The sequence below is a fragment of the Rhinatrema bivittatum genome, chromosome 2 (assembly GCF_901001135.1).
Source record: "Rhinatrema bivittatum chromosome 2, aRhiBiv1.1, whole genome shotgun sequence".
In the NCBI taxonomy this organism is placed as follows: Eukaryota; Metazoa; Chordata; class Amphibia; order Gymnophiona; family Rhinatrematidae; genus Rhinatrema; species Rhinatrema bivittatum.
The window spans coordinates 729,881,288-729,895,546 of NC_042616.1; the positions used below are offsets into that span (position 1 = coordinate 729,881,288).

Below are 14,259 nucleotides of genomic sequence, written 5' to 3' on the forward strand. Positions count from 1 at the left end.
CATCTAACACTTGCCACACATCTGTCCAAGGTTGTTCCTCTCCTGGAGAAAGAGTCTATCACTCTCTCCAACCTGCTTCCCTCATAGATACTAGGTTCTTCCTACCCATCCCCTTCCAGGGTTATGTGTCTATCCTACCTTCCAGCAAGCACAATGACCATGCAAGGCTAACCATCTAATTTTCAGATGTGTGAGCCCTAGACATTGGACCTTATTTTGTGATAATAAGCTACTGATTTCTTCTCATACATTTCACTAATGGTATCCAGCACCTCTAAGAGGTCAAAGATGGTTTACTATCTCATGGTGCCTTGAAGTACAGCTGATAAGAAAAAGTGCTGTCACCTCCTGTCTTGCTCTAATATCACCATATCCTAGCTGCCTTCTCCATGTGGTCCTTGTATTTATGTTTAATTAGCTTGATGGGCCTGAGTACCACTTCTAAATTGCTGCCTTCTATTCCTACATTTTTCCTGATGTGCTCCTTCTCAGCCAAGTACTTCCATGCTGAATCTTTACCAAACAGGATGATGTAATTTTCTGGAAGGTGTTCCTGGATCTTGTTGTTCTCCTCTTGGCTATAATTGAGCATTCACAACGTTGCCCTTGGCTCTCCATACCTAGCAATTGTTCCTACCTTTTTCTCCTGCTTGGGTTTCAGTTGCATGGCTGGTCAAAGCTGTCAGACCTCCCTGCATTCCTGCTTGTTCCTACCAAGATCTTCTCCTCTCCTCTCCTCTCCCCTCCCCTCCACCCCACCCTTTCTTGTCATGCTTTCATTTATGATTGCCTACTTAGCCTTAACATTGGTCTCTGCTCTCTCTACTCTACCTCCATGAGCTGGCTACTCTATTGTGCCTCCTCCCTGTTCACTATCATCTCCAGCATGTGCTCCACTCCATTGTTCTCTGCCGCAATCATACGTTATCTCTTCCTGCTCATTCTGAACTCTATTTCACCTCCTAGGCACATTCTTAATAGTCATACTTCTAACACTTGCATGTATCCGCACTGTTTCTTTACTCCTTCCATGCTCCTTGCTCTCCACTGTTGTGCTTCTTTTGTAAACCCTAATACACACTCTGCCAAAACATGACACTGATTGTGACCAACAGATAGACACTGATCTTCATAAGCACATCAGAAGACAAAGAATACAGAATAGGTAGGGAAACAGTACACAAAACTATAAGCACAAGACACAGGACAAAACAAAATGTTATAACAATCAGCCTTTTCACTGCAATCAAATCCTTTATGCCTGGTCCAGTTGTTCTGTTCTCTCTGCACACAGCACTGAGGGTCAGCGAGAGTGGGTACTGACTTTCATTTATATTTTCTCAGAGGGGAAGAAAACAAAGCACCACTGTGCATGCGCATAATAGTATACAGAACTATTACTGCATAATTGTTATCTGCTAGGATGCATGCTACTTTTTTATCTGACATTATCGAAATGTGCGGTACTTTTCTCCCCGGACTTTGCATCAGTTCTCAAAGAGAAAGTAGGTGTGTACTTTCCCTTTGAAAATCACCCAAGAAGCAATATCGACAGAAATCTAAACCAGCTTTTTTTTTTCCAAGGGGAACTTTTCCCCTCGAAAACAATGCATGTAGTGTTACCCTCTTAACATGCACATTAAAACATTTTGGCACCTTGAATGTTATTTTAGCATGTGTGTTAAAAATGTAGCGCCTCAATGCTAAAAATGTTTTAGCTTGAAGTTTAGTGCATTGACCCTAAAGTCTTTATTTTTATCTGGTTTAGAGACTGTGGCTCTTGAAAAATAATAATAGAAGGACAAAATATTTGCTCTCTGATTTATTTTACAGTGAGTTTACAATATTTTGAAAATAATATCTCCTTGCTGTTTACTATAATGCAGATTCAATCTCCTTTCTCACCCTTACCCTCACACTACCCCCCTCAAAATGTAATCCACATTGAAGTTTATTTGACAAATGGCTCTTATTTTTTGTTTGTAGGTAAACTGATATGGTTGCTATGGTTATGATTATGGTTACTTTATTTATATGCTGCCTATGCAACAGCCCTAGGTGGTTTACAAGGAACATACACAATAAAAGATAAAAATAAATCAGCATTTACCTGTACAAAAACAATTAAAACAATAAAATAATTATAACATTATAAAATAACTCAGCATTTAACAATGTAAGGGCCTGATTCACGAAAGCTTTTCTTACATTCTGTGTCTATCGTGATAAAGCCTAATGAATCAGGTCCTAAAATAGATAAAATGATAGCAGGGGGAGATATATAAGCTAACCAAGATTCTAACTTAGCATTTAACAATATAAAACATAGTAACATAGTAATACTGGCAGAAAAAGACCAAATGGTCCATCCACTCTGCCCAGCAAGGCAAGCAAGCTTCCCTAGGTAGCAACTGCCACTCCATGCAGGCTAACCCCATGTTTCTCTTAAAGGTTGTAGCCATCGCCCCATGCAGTTATCCAAAGCTTTATGATAACCCATAAAAATTTCAAATAGCAACATTTTTTTACTGGGTGATGAGCTTTCTTGAAAATTAAGACAGTGCTGCTTGACGTGTGTTACTTATGGACTTTGCCATTTAAACAGTTCTGTGCATTTTCCCTTATGCCTGCGTATCAGTACCCCAGACCATAGAAGTTGGGGCCCTGATTTTATTGTTTTAATCCAAATCCCCTTCCCCCCCCCCCCTGCCATTGAAGTGGGAAGCAATGTTGCAGTAGCATTAAAAACATCAAGGCTTATTGGTTAAGGGTAGTAAGCAGGGGGAAGTATTGAAACTCTCCAACATTCTAATAATAAGCTTGTTCAAAAAGAATGGTCTTCAACTGCTTCTTAGATAAATGTAAAGAGTGCATTTCAGATGCTACTACTGAGAAAGAACACTGACAAGTTGCAGATAATTTTGCTTGACGCATTGATGGATCCTCCAGCAATGCTTTTTGAGATGAACACAGTGGATTGTAAAGCTTGAGCAGAGCATAAATCCATGGAATAGCCAGTTGAGCAAGCAATTTGTGTACCAGCAAGGCGGGCTTATATCTGGTCTTTGACTGGACAGTGAAGTTCAGACAATACTGGTATAATATGTTCTCAAATTGAGAGCCTTGACATTAGGTGAGTGGCAGTATTTTGTAAAAGCAGCATCGATCTAAGAATAGTAAGAAGTAATACTAGATATAGCACATTACAATAGTCAAGAAGTGGCATTATCAATAAGTGGATTATCATTTGGAATTCAAATAGTTGTAATAAGATTTTGAGAGTGTGTAGAAGACATAATTTATAAAAAAAACAGCTTGAATCACAGCTTTGATTTCTGGAATAAATGATAAAATAGTCAATGATGACACCAGGACTTCTAGCCTGTGAAACTATTTTTACCTCATTGTGTCGATGATTGCATGGGCTGGGATGGAAATTGACTCAAAATTGTTCTTGCATGTTTGACTTAGTTGATCATTTTATTTTTGTTGCACATCCTACCACTTTAAGAGTACTTAAAGAGTGTTACAGATACAATTTAGTGCCTAAGCACTAATATAATACAATAATTAAACAATACAGAACATTATTCAGTAAAGACAAAATAATAAAACACATACAAAATAAAATACATTAAATTAATTCATGGAATTTATCAATAAAAAACAAATAAAGAAAACTACATCATATAACATAAAACAAAATGCAAAAACCAGCTACTTGTTATCATATGGATAGGGTAATGTGTTACATATAACTGTAGACAAGAAGTCCATTTGTATCTGTCCTTTAAAATACTGCACATATAAATTACATTCTTTCTAAGTTTCCAGGCAAGTGTCTAGTTCTCTTCCTGTAGAAGATGGAATCCCTAACACTGTATAATTTGAGTATTATCTAATTATGCATAGTGCTAAAGTTAGGTGAGTGAGTGTGGATGAATAACACTTAAGTTGTCAAAATAACAGTCGGCAGTCTAATAAATATAAAGGAGTCCATCAGATCATGGCCTATAGTTCTAATCTTGAAGTTTATGTAGCCTTACTTACTATATGTGGATGCATGCAATGAGGATATTAGAACTAGCCTGATTAATCTATGACTCTAATACAGAAGTCATAAATTTTCCTGAACTGATTCAGAAGGTCTCACTGTCTGAAAAAGGAAGATTAAAATTCATATATGGAAGGTTCCCCAGGTCTTGGATTATTCTTTTATTAACAGAGATCAGCAATGCTTAGCTTTTACTTTGGTAGACCGGGCGGTAGATACATTAAAAAACATTCCAATGGAGGAGGTGGGGTAAAACTGGAGGTTATAATTCAAGAAGGGGGGTGAGGACACCGGATTCAAAATGATAGTTTGATGGGTGGTTTAAATCCGAAGACCATGAATGGTCTGCTCTGCAGTTTTGCAGCAGGCAAGGGAAAAGAATAGACTGATGAACATTATGATCCTTAGTTTTATGTTTTACTAGCAAGAAGCTTGCCTAGCATTTTATCTGTTAAAAGCACCGTTTGACAAAGACAAGTTTCAGTTCTGAGTTCTTTCCCAAGTTCTAAAATTTTGTTCTGCTGTGCCAAAAACAGTTCATCTTTCATATATGTATGCATTTCAAATGTTTTACATTCTGAGTGATTTTAAGATGCCTGTCATATTTTATCCAGACTGCTGTATCCAAACAGATTTTTGTTTTAAATATTTGTTTCTAGTCCAAATATGTTGCTCACTTTTGCAATTTATTAAGGATGCTAGGTCCTTGAAAGCTTTCCAGGATTTCTCTCGTGTGCTATTTTTTTCTTTTGTAGAGTTGTTGCAAACTGTGTATTGGATTTAACTGTGGGAGTAAAGAAGTGATAGAAAGCACAAATTTACTTGAACAATGAATGGATTCATTTGTAAAAGTTCACATAAATATTTCTGTTGATAGAAACTGCATACAGCATGAGTAAAAAAAAAAGCTTTTTGATTCCGTGAATCAACTTGAAAGACAGTTGGTGTAGTTAGAGTAAGCTGGCATAATTGAGATTTATTTAGTAAGCCATGGTATTTTCTATCAATATATGTACCATGGGAGAAAATACCATGGCTTGGATGACCCACCCAAAAGAATGCAGGATGGCAACCCCACATCTTGAAACCGCTGTCTTTTAAAGTCCTCTAACAGCCTGGATATTGATTCGGCAGGGAGCGTTAAACCCCCTGGAGTTGTATTGAGACCCAGGTCTCTAACCACCCTTGCTGCCTCAAGTGATGACCAAAATAGAAAGAGTACCCTGACCCCTCCTTTAAAATCCAACCCCTTGAAGTGAAATTCCACCTCCCCTTCAAGCTCACCCAACACCATCAAACTTTTCACCCCCCCCAAATTCCTTCCATATTCATAACATGTCCCTGGCAGTTCATGCAAAGTGGAGTTCTGGACCTGGAGTCTCCATTTTAAAAAGGGCTTCTTTCGTTCATATCCAGCTACTTGAACCACTATGCTACTCCTCCATTCCAGTGAATCAAGATCAATAAGAATAAACACAGTCCCCTAAATTCCATGTCTGAAAAATGATGTTTAGGTGGCATTTAATGGAAAATAAAGTGGAACTCCTGGAGTTCTTACCATATTGTAGATGACATCAGAATGAAAAAAACAACAGGAGTTTTGGTGATGGACAAAGTCTACACCCTCAACAACCATTACCTTTGTAAATGGGCTTTTTTATTATTGCCTGCCCTCTATATAGATAGCAGTACTCACATATGTCAGACACAAGGGGTACTTTTCCCCACATGTTTGGAGGCATTCCTAGGATGGGGTTTGGTTAGGGGAGGCACTTACATAGGTAGTTTTGAATAATCAAATTACCTACATATTTTTGTCTTGAAGACGTTCCTGCACAAAAAGCAGGTCTAAATGTGTGTGGGTGCATTTCCATAGAATAATAATCTAAACAAAACTACCCATGTAGTTTTTGTATTGATTATTCCATCAAACCCTGTAGATAAAACCTTTCTGTGGGGTTTGCAGAAATGTGCAGTTTGATTTCTATAATATTTGGCACTGTTGAGTGTTTTTAATTGGCTCTTTAAATCTCTAAATAGGATACTCTTTTGTAACTCAAGATGTAAATGATTTGCCTTAGTCTATGGTCCCAATTTATAAGGTGAAGCATTATCTTTCAGATTATATATATATATATATATAAATCATGCCTTCCTCAAAAATAGATCATTTTCTCTTTTTATGCAATTTAGCAATATTAACATTTGTCTTTCATCTTTCTTGATGAAACCTGAACATATGTCAACTTTGTCACCCCTTTTATGACCAATGCCAATATAAGGAACCTCAAGGATTCCTTACCAAAAGGAGTGAACCAATTTCATAGAGTTGTACATAGACATTAGTTTTCAGAAGTTTTGGTGTTGCTCCCCTTTGGGGGAAAAACCGATGGTATGCTCAAAGCCTTTATAAACCATTGCCACCATCTCACGGTATGGATTTTTGACATGGATTTTCTAAGTTCACATGCCTAAGGACAGCATGTCCTCTTGCTAAACTGAGTTTATTTTCCTGGGTTAGGCCTCTGGAGTCTCTGCAAACAGAGACTTGGGGCAAGGAAGAAGAAAGAGTGCCTTAGCCCTGTAGTGTTTGTCCATGTTTTGGATACTGTTTTAATTGCCAGAAGAGGGGGAAATTCTTTTCCATCCTTTCTGCCTCTTGTTTGGTTGCTTCTTTTTGAGTAATATTTTGTCTTTTTGTCTTACTGAGCACCCCAGGTGCCAGGGGCTCAGATGTTGCTGGTTTGAAGAGAGGTTTCTTTCCTTCTAAAAGGATTGAGAGAAGAAGAGGTGTCATCAAGGAAGAATGGACTCATATCAGTTTTCAAAGGGAAGAAGTTGAGGTATGATGTAAGAATTTTGTATGGACTCAGGAAGACTTCTCGGAGAAGAGAGGTTTGATAAGTTGCCTGTCAAGTACCACACAGTTTAGAATGGAGTAGGTTGAAGACGACAGGGAAGGTATGAAAATTGGAACTTGTGATGTTAATATTCAATTGAGTTAACTTTCCCCCTTTCCCATGGGAGAAGTTGAGAACTAAATTACTAAGAGACAAGAACTAAGGGTACAAATTACCTAAGAAATTGGTTGAAGTAATGTGAGACTTGGTTGCTGGAAAAAGTATGGTCACAAATTTATGAAAGCACATTTTGTGCAGATCAACTGGACAATTTTCAGATTGAGTTGTAACAAATCATCCATTCACTTTTACAATCTATCAGTAACATTGAGTTGGAACCCACATAATTTCCAGCATGTTTATTGCTGCTGTCTAAATGAAACAATTGTCAGTACTGTTTTCAAGGTATGGAAATAAAGATTGGGTCTTAGACAAAGTGAAAGGGCCTTGGAGGTGAGCTTTTGTACACAGGGGACCCTGGACTGTCAGAGAGGTGTGTAAAGTATGAGAACTGTGCAAGGAGGGTCCAAAACTTGAGATGTAAGCTTTTGGATTCAACACCAGGGTTTTTGCACCCCATGGCAATACTAATTCTCATCTATCACCTACACAGTAATCCTTTCTCATTTAGATAACTGCAATGGTCTCTTTCATACCTAAAATATTGCTGAGCATAAACTTGAGCTGATTCAGAACACAGCAGAATGCATACATAGGTGGTAAAGCTAGGCAACATATTTCACTAGTGTTAGTCCAGCTGCATTGCCTGCCCATTGCAGCCTAGAGCAATTTCAGATCTCTCATTTTAGTTTTTAAAACAATACTTGGCCAATATAGGACCATGCTGTCTGATGGAAAACTTTTAAATACGTTCAAAATAGCTTGTTTTAGTCAGAAAAGGAGGGTTTATGGCATGTACCATCAGTTAATACAATGCATTTATCACAGATGCAAACTCAGGTTTTCTCATGTAGGGTCCCTCAGTTGTGGAATATGCTTCAATGAGAAATTAGGATAATTAAGGAACTGATGAGTTTAGGTGCAGCTTGAAGGCTTGGCTATTCAGAGTAATCCTGGTGGGTAAATAGGGGGTCAAATAGGTGAATAAGACTGAAAAATTGATACGGTTGAGCTTTTGATATGGTTGCTTGCCTATATTATTTTGCTGTAAATGTAAAGTACAAGAACATGGTAATAGATCACAAGAAGATTATAAATATAAGACTGAATTAATTATTTTAGATTTTAAAAAATGTGTTAAGTTACATGACTGTGTTACTTGTAAGGAATGAAAATGAAATATTTTTTTAGTTTTTGCTTGTAGAGGATGATACTGATGTGCATATTTATTTTGTACAGCTTTGATTACTTTTGAGTTGTTTAACACTGTGTATTTGTTTAATGTTTTTTTCATATACTATGATTGTTCAAAAGCAATTTTCAAACTTCCTTAAGAAGTACAATATCTACGGATACTGTTTACCTGCAGACTTTGCACCAGTTATGAAAGAGAAAATATTCTCTTTGAAAATTGCCTAAGAAAAAGTGCACACCCAACTTTGAGTTAAACAAGGTATATATTTTGGAAAATTATGAAACATATGCTTTGTTTCAATCCCTGCCCCTTGGAGGGCCTCCCTGAAATGCAGTAAAAATAAATGCGTAGTGGCTCTATACAATTATTTTTACACGCATACGTGCTGAGCAATTTTCCAAAATCATATTTCCACAGATAAAGCACTGTTTAATCTATGAACATAGCTCTGGAAATTGTTCTTCCTGTGGCTTGTATTGCAATCCATTTTGAGCAACTCCTTGGGAAGACATAAAATAAATTTGAACAAATAAATAACTAAAATATATGACATAGATATTCAGCCCCACTTAAGTTCTGATTAGGCTGGCTAAGTGGCAGCATTTTTATATATGCCTATGTTCAGTGCCCACCATTTACTCAGATTACTATTCATCCAGTTAAGTAGTTAGCCAGCTAAGTGGTGGGCATAACAGGGGCATAACTGGGAGGAGCCTCTTATCCGGCTGCTAAATATCCCTTGTAATTTAGCCGGATATGTTATGCCCGGATAAGTTACTTAGCCAGATTTATTTATTTATTTTATTTAGAAAGTTTTATATAACGTCATTCTAACTTATAATGGTTTACACTGTTAAAATAATGTTTAAGAGCAAATAAAATAATCGTAAGACAGTTTAAATCATAGATATCAAACGGCTTAAAAAATGTACAAAATATGAATCTAAAGTGGTAAATGAATAAATAATGTCAAAACAATGGAATAAAACTAACAAAAAAGTAAAAGAAAAATAAGAATGATATGGCTGAATATTGGGCCCTATGCACACAAGTCCCAACTTTGCCCATACTCCACTGCCTGACATGCCTCTCTCCTATACACATAAAAGTACCTGCATAAAGGGCCTGATTTTAAAAAGCATTTACTCGAGTAAATGCACTTTACTTGAGTAAGGGGGCTTTTGAAAATTGCTACAGTATATGCCATTGAATTGTCCATAGGATTTACCTGAATAAGTACACTTTACACGCATAACGTTACATTTACACGCTTAACTCCTTTGAAGTTTACTCCCAAAGTGTGTATGTGTATACAGTGCTGAGAAAAAGGTTGTTAACCCCAGTAGGAGGATCTGTATTTTAGCACAATTTATACTCAAAACATAATTAGATATTAATCTAAACTCTGATCAGAGAGAAAGATGACCACATTGAATAAATAAATCAGACTAACAGGATATATTTTAATTATTTATTCAACAAAAAGATTCAACAGAAAGTATCCTTGTGTGAAAAAGTATGTGACCCCCTTCATTCAGTAAATGATGACATCTCCTTGAGTAGCAATAACTTCAACTAAATGTTGTTGATCAGTCTCTCTCATCGCCCTTGAGGAATTTTGGCCCCATTCTTCCACACAGAACTGCTTCGGCCCTGACATTTGAGGGCTTTCTTCCATGAACAGCTCACTTCAGATCTTTTCACAATATTTCAGTAGGGTTTGGGTCGGAATTTTCACTTGGCCAATCCAAAACAACAAATCTCTTCTTTTTCAGACATTGAAATGTTTAGGGTTATTGTCTTAGTACATGATGAACTTTCAGCTTAGCTTCAGCTCACAGATGGAAATCTGAGAATCTCCTCTAGCATTTTCTGATTTAATGCAGAATTCATGCTTTCATCAATGATGCAAATTGTCCAGGCTCTGAGACAGCAAAGCAGCTCCGCACATGATACCTCCATCACCATATTTAACAGTCAGGATGAAGTTCTTATTTTGGAAAGCGGTGTTTGTTTTTTGCCAAACACAACTTTTATTATTGTGACCAAACTGTTCATTCTGTCAGTTTGTGACCAAAAAGTTAAATCTGATTCATCTGTACAAAGAAAATTGTTCCAGAAGTATTGTGAGTTATCCAGATGATCTATGGCAAACATGAGACAGGCAGAAATATTCTTTTTAGAGAGGAATGTTTTCTTCCTAGCTGTCCTGCCATGAACACTATTACTTTCCTCTTTATACAAGTAATACCTCTCTCTGTGCACCCAACTATAGTATTAGCTTTCCTAACTACTTTATCACGCTGAATGTTTACACTGAGGTCATCAGATATGAGACCCACAGATGTTTTTCTTATTTGGTGAATACTAGAATTTGGCTCTTGGATTGCTGAAATGGGAAAAAAATGTGTCATATTCAACTACACTGCATCAATAAATAATCTTTGAGCGCCTACTTACAAATATTTCCTTGGCCTCCATATGTACCACCCACATTTGAAAAGAGTTTTCAAGACAAGGCATCCTACTCAGTAAACAGCAGGTAGAGACATCCTGGTGGCTTACTGACAAGCATGGTCCACTGCTATGCAAAGGCCCTCATTTTCATTCCTAGGCAAGGCTTCTTCTATTCCTTGGACTGACTGGGGATAGGGATGCTACAAAGTCAACATTCACAGCTACTAAGAGAACGTCTCAGCCATCATTCAGCAGTGTCATCTGTGGCCAGACTTAAAATCCAATTTAGCTGGGTTCCAAAGAGAGTTATAATTTGTGGATCCCGTCTGAGGACTGCTGCTGTGACGACTGGTTGAGCTGGGAGAGGTATATGAAAATATGGTGGAACACTACCTGGGTAGTTGCAAATGAAGGCTTCTGGCACTGAATACCCCAAAAAAGCAAGAGGAAATTACTGGGCCAAAGAATAAAAATAGCCAAAAATAAGTGAAAAATTTTAAGGAAGTCCCCTGGCATTGATATAGAATCAAAAATAGTTCAGTACTTAACACTATACAGATGTTCACTTTACTCAAGATCCTTTCCAGTGATGGGCAAGTTCTTGCAAAGTATACAGTGCAAATTTGTCACAGAAGGGTACCTAGTAAGGAAGATAAGATCTTCCACTGGAAAAGTAGAAAAGGGAGAAGGAAGGAATGGAAATCCAGAAAATGAGGTAAAGGATGAGTTAGGAGGTTAGGTGCAAAAGGATGTGAATGGCCTATAGATGAGTGGCCTGGGCTTCATTCCACCCAAAATCTCGGAACTGTCTACCTGAACCACTGACTTTTTTGCGAACTGAGAAGAAGCATGTGACTTAGCAGGTAGATGTGGATCCAAAAGGATAGAGGAAGCAGAATAGTTCTATCCATTGCCTGACATATTTCTGTCATTACCCCATCGAAAAGTCTGAAATACAGAAACCTTATCACCCAAAAAGCCTTGTGCCTGACCTTGAATCATCCCACCTCCTAGGATACCAAAGTAGGTGATCAAAATCATAAGCCTATTGATATAAGCCCGGATTTTAAAAGTGTTACACGCGTAAATTTCAGGGTTTACATGCGCGGCCGGGCCTTGCACATCCACGCGCATGGCCTGGCCACGCTAGTAAACCCTGGTACTCGCAGAAGTGCTGGCCGAGGGAAAAGGGGAGGCCTGGGGGCATGGTCTGGGTGGGGTGGGGGGGGGGGGGCTGGCGCACGCAGATTACTTCTGCTCCAGAGGAGCGGTAAGTATTAAAATAAAAAAATTAGAGATAGGGTAGATTTAGGGGTCGTGAAGGAAACAGGAAGAGGGAGGAAGGATAGAGTTAAGTGCAGAAAAATTCCCTCCCAGTCCGCTCCTTCATGGATCGGACTGGGAGGGGAATGGGGGAGGCCTGATTGTGTCGCTGCGTGTTGCTTTGTAAAATTCCCCCCACACACACGCAGATTTTTAAATCCGGCATGCATGTGTGCGCGGCCATTGGATTTTATAACATGTGCGTGCCGGTGCGCCCATGTTTTAAAATCAACGCGTCTATGTGCGCGCCAGAAACCGGGCGCCCATGGACGCACACGCGCATGTTTAAAAATCTACCCCCAAATTCTCTCATGTCAGACATATGCCATGTGGATGCAGTGATAGCCTCTTGTAGTTCTTGAACAGCATGGCAGACGCTTGTTGATCCAGGTGAATGTGGAAATGTTCCTTTTGTCTCTTGACTGAATGACTGCTATCCAGATTATGATTAAGGGCCTACCACTTTCCCTTTGAGAAGACTTGGGAGTTGCAGTAAGAGAAAGTTGTGATCTGTACAAAAAGAAAGCATTCTCTCACCAAAGGCCTCTGGATGCACCACTTTTTCCTCCTCCTACTCCTGCTGCAGTGGCAGTGTTGAAAGTGTATTCTCCTCTGAACACTCATCTCTGAACCCCTGCTCTCTTGCTTGAAAGGAGAAGGGTAGAAAAAGGGAAGAGAGCAGGGGGCCACGGTATATAGTAGAAGAAGCCTGACTAGGGGGTGAAGGAAGTGACTGACGTACAAGAGGATTATATTCATTAACTGCACAGAAATGTTCAGTAGTCTCACACTTTTAAGGATCAAACTCATTTACACTGACTTAGACATGTGTGATCTAGAAAGTAGTGATTCAAATTAGAGAGAATTTAGCTTTTATGGACATATATGATAATGCATACAAGCTTTCTGCTAGGTATCATCTGGCTCTTTATAATTACAGTATTAGCTTTAATCTAAGGTGTCTTTATCCATTTTTATTTATCTCACCCACATTGTATCTACTCTTGTCTAGATTACTTTCCTCTAGGATTTTGGCTGGGTAAAGGTGTACAGATAGATCATATTTAGTCGGCATCCTATTGTCAATACAATTCATTAAGCCTGTGCTAAAGATGTTTTTATGTGTGCTACAAGCTAATTATCTTTTCCTTATAACGCCCTTATTAGTCCTGGAGAGATACCTAAATAGTTATCCTGGCTCTGGGCACATTATCATATAAAGATATTCCTTTCCTTGTTGTTTTACTTTTCCTTAATTAGGTTTCTATTTCTCAGTGAGTTTGCAGATATAACAGACTTGAAATCAGAATTGCTAAGCATTTGCAGAGGTTTACAACAGTGGCTTGATAACACTGTGTTTTCCCATTTTTTTCTATAGAGTTAAGCCATATAAGTGGTTTGGAGTATATTTAAATGAGTCAGTTTGGTGATGAAGTGTGAGCTAATATTTTTACCCTCTTGACCTTGGGTTGAGCTGGTGTCATGATGCAAATATGCTTATTGCGTTTCCTGTACCCAATTCTAGATGTTGGTGATATCAGCAGACTGATTCTGCCTAGGAGAGTCATACATATTGTAATAAGACTGAATGAGTATAGCACAAATAAGAGTTGGGAATGGTCTTAAAAGGTGCACAAAGGTTTGGCTCTTTTTTTTTGTTTGCTGAGATATGCAAAGGCCTCTGCATTGTATATTATGAGATAGGAATTGAATATTTTTGTTCAATGTGGACCATGAATAGCCTTCTGCTGGAACTATTTCTAAATCCTGAAATTGGATGAATTCAGCCTAAAGAATAGTACAATATACTCTGCATTAAATCATACTCCGTATTCGTATGATCATACTCTGTATTAGATATACACAATATTACAGTTTGCTATGTTTATTTTCAAAGACTCTCCATGATAAAACATGAAGCAAATGGCTGATCTTTAAAAGGTCACGTGCATGTCACAGTGAAATCTCTGCTAGCTCTGAAAAAGTTTCCTTTCTATTGCAACACATGGCAGCTGGCCTTATTACGTCAGTATAACCTGAGACAACACAGGTCATAGACTGTCGTTGAAAACTGTGGCATATATACCAATTAACGGAGAAGGCTTCAAGAAGGTCAGCACTTGAATGCATGGGGTTAGGATGCCAAAGGATGGCCTGAAGAGAGCATTGTTGTGTCTCTGAATCCCAGACATACTTTATAAAGATAACCC

The 14,259-nt window shown here is 38.2% G+C and overlaps 1 protein-coding gene across 3 annotated transcripts in view; it reads left to right on the top strand.

Annotated features, from left to right (window-relative positions):
• The window catches only part of ZFPM2 (zinc finger protein, FOG family member 2), a 1,143,438-nt gene that overhangs the window by 67,487 nt on the left and 1,061,692 nt on the right, over nt 1-14,259 (top strand). The gene's annotated exons all lie outside the window — the stretch shown is intronic.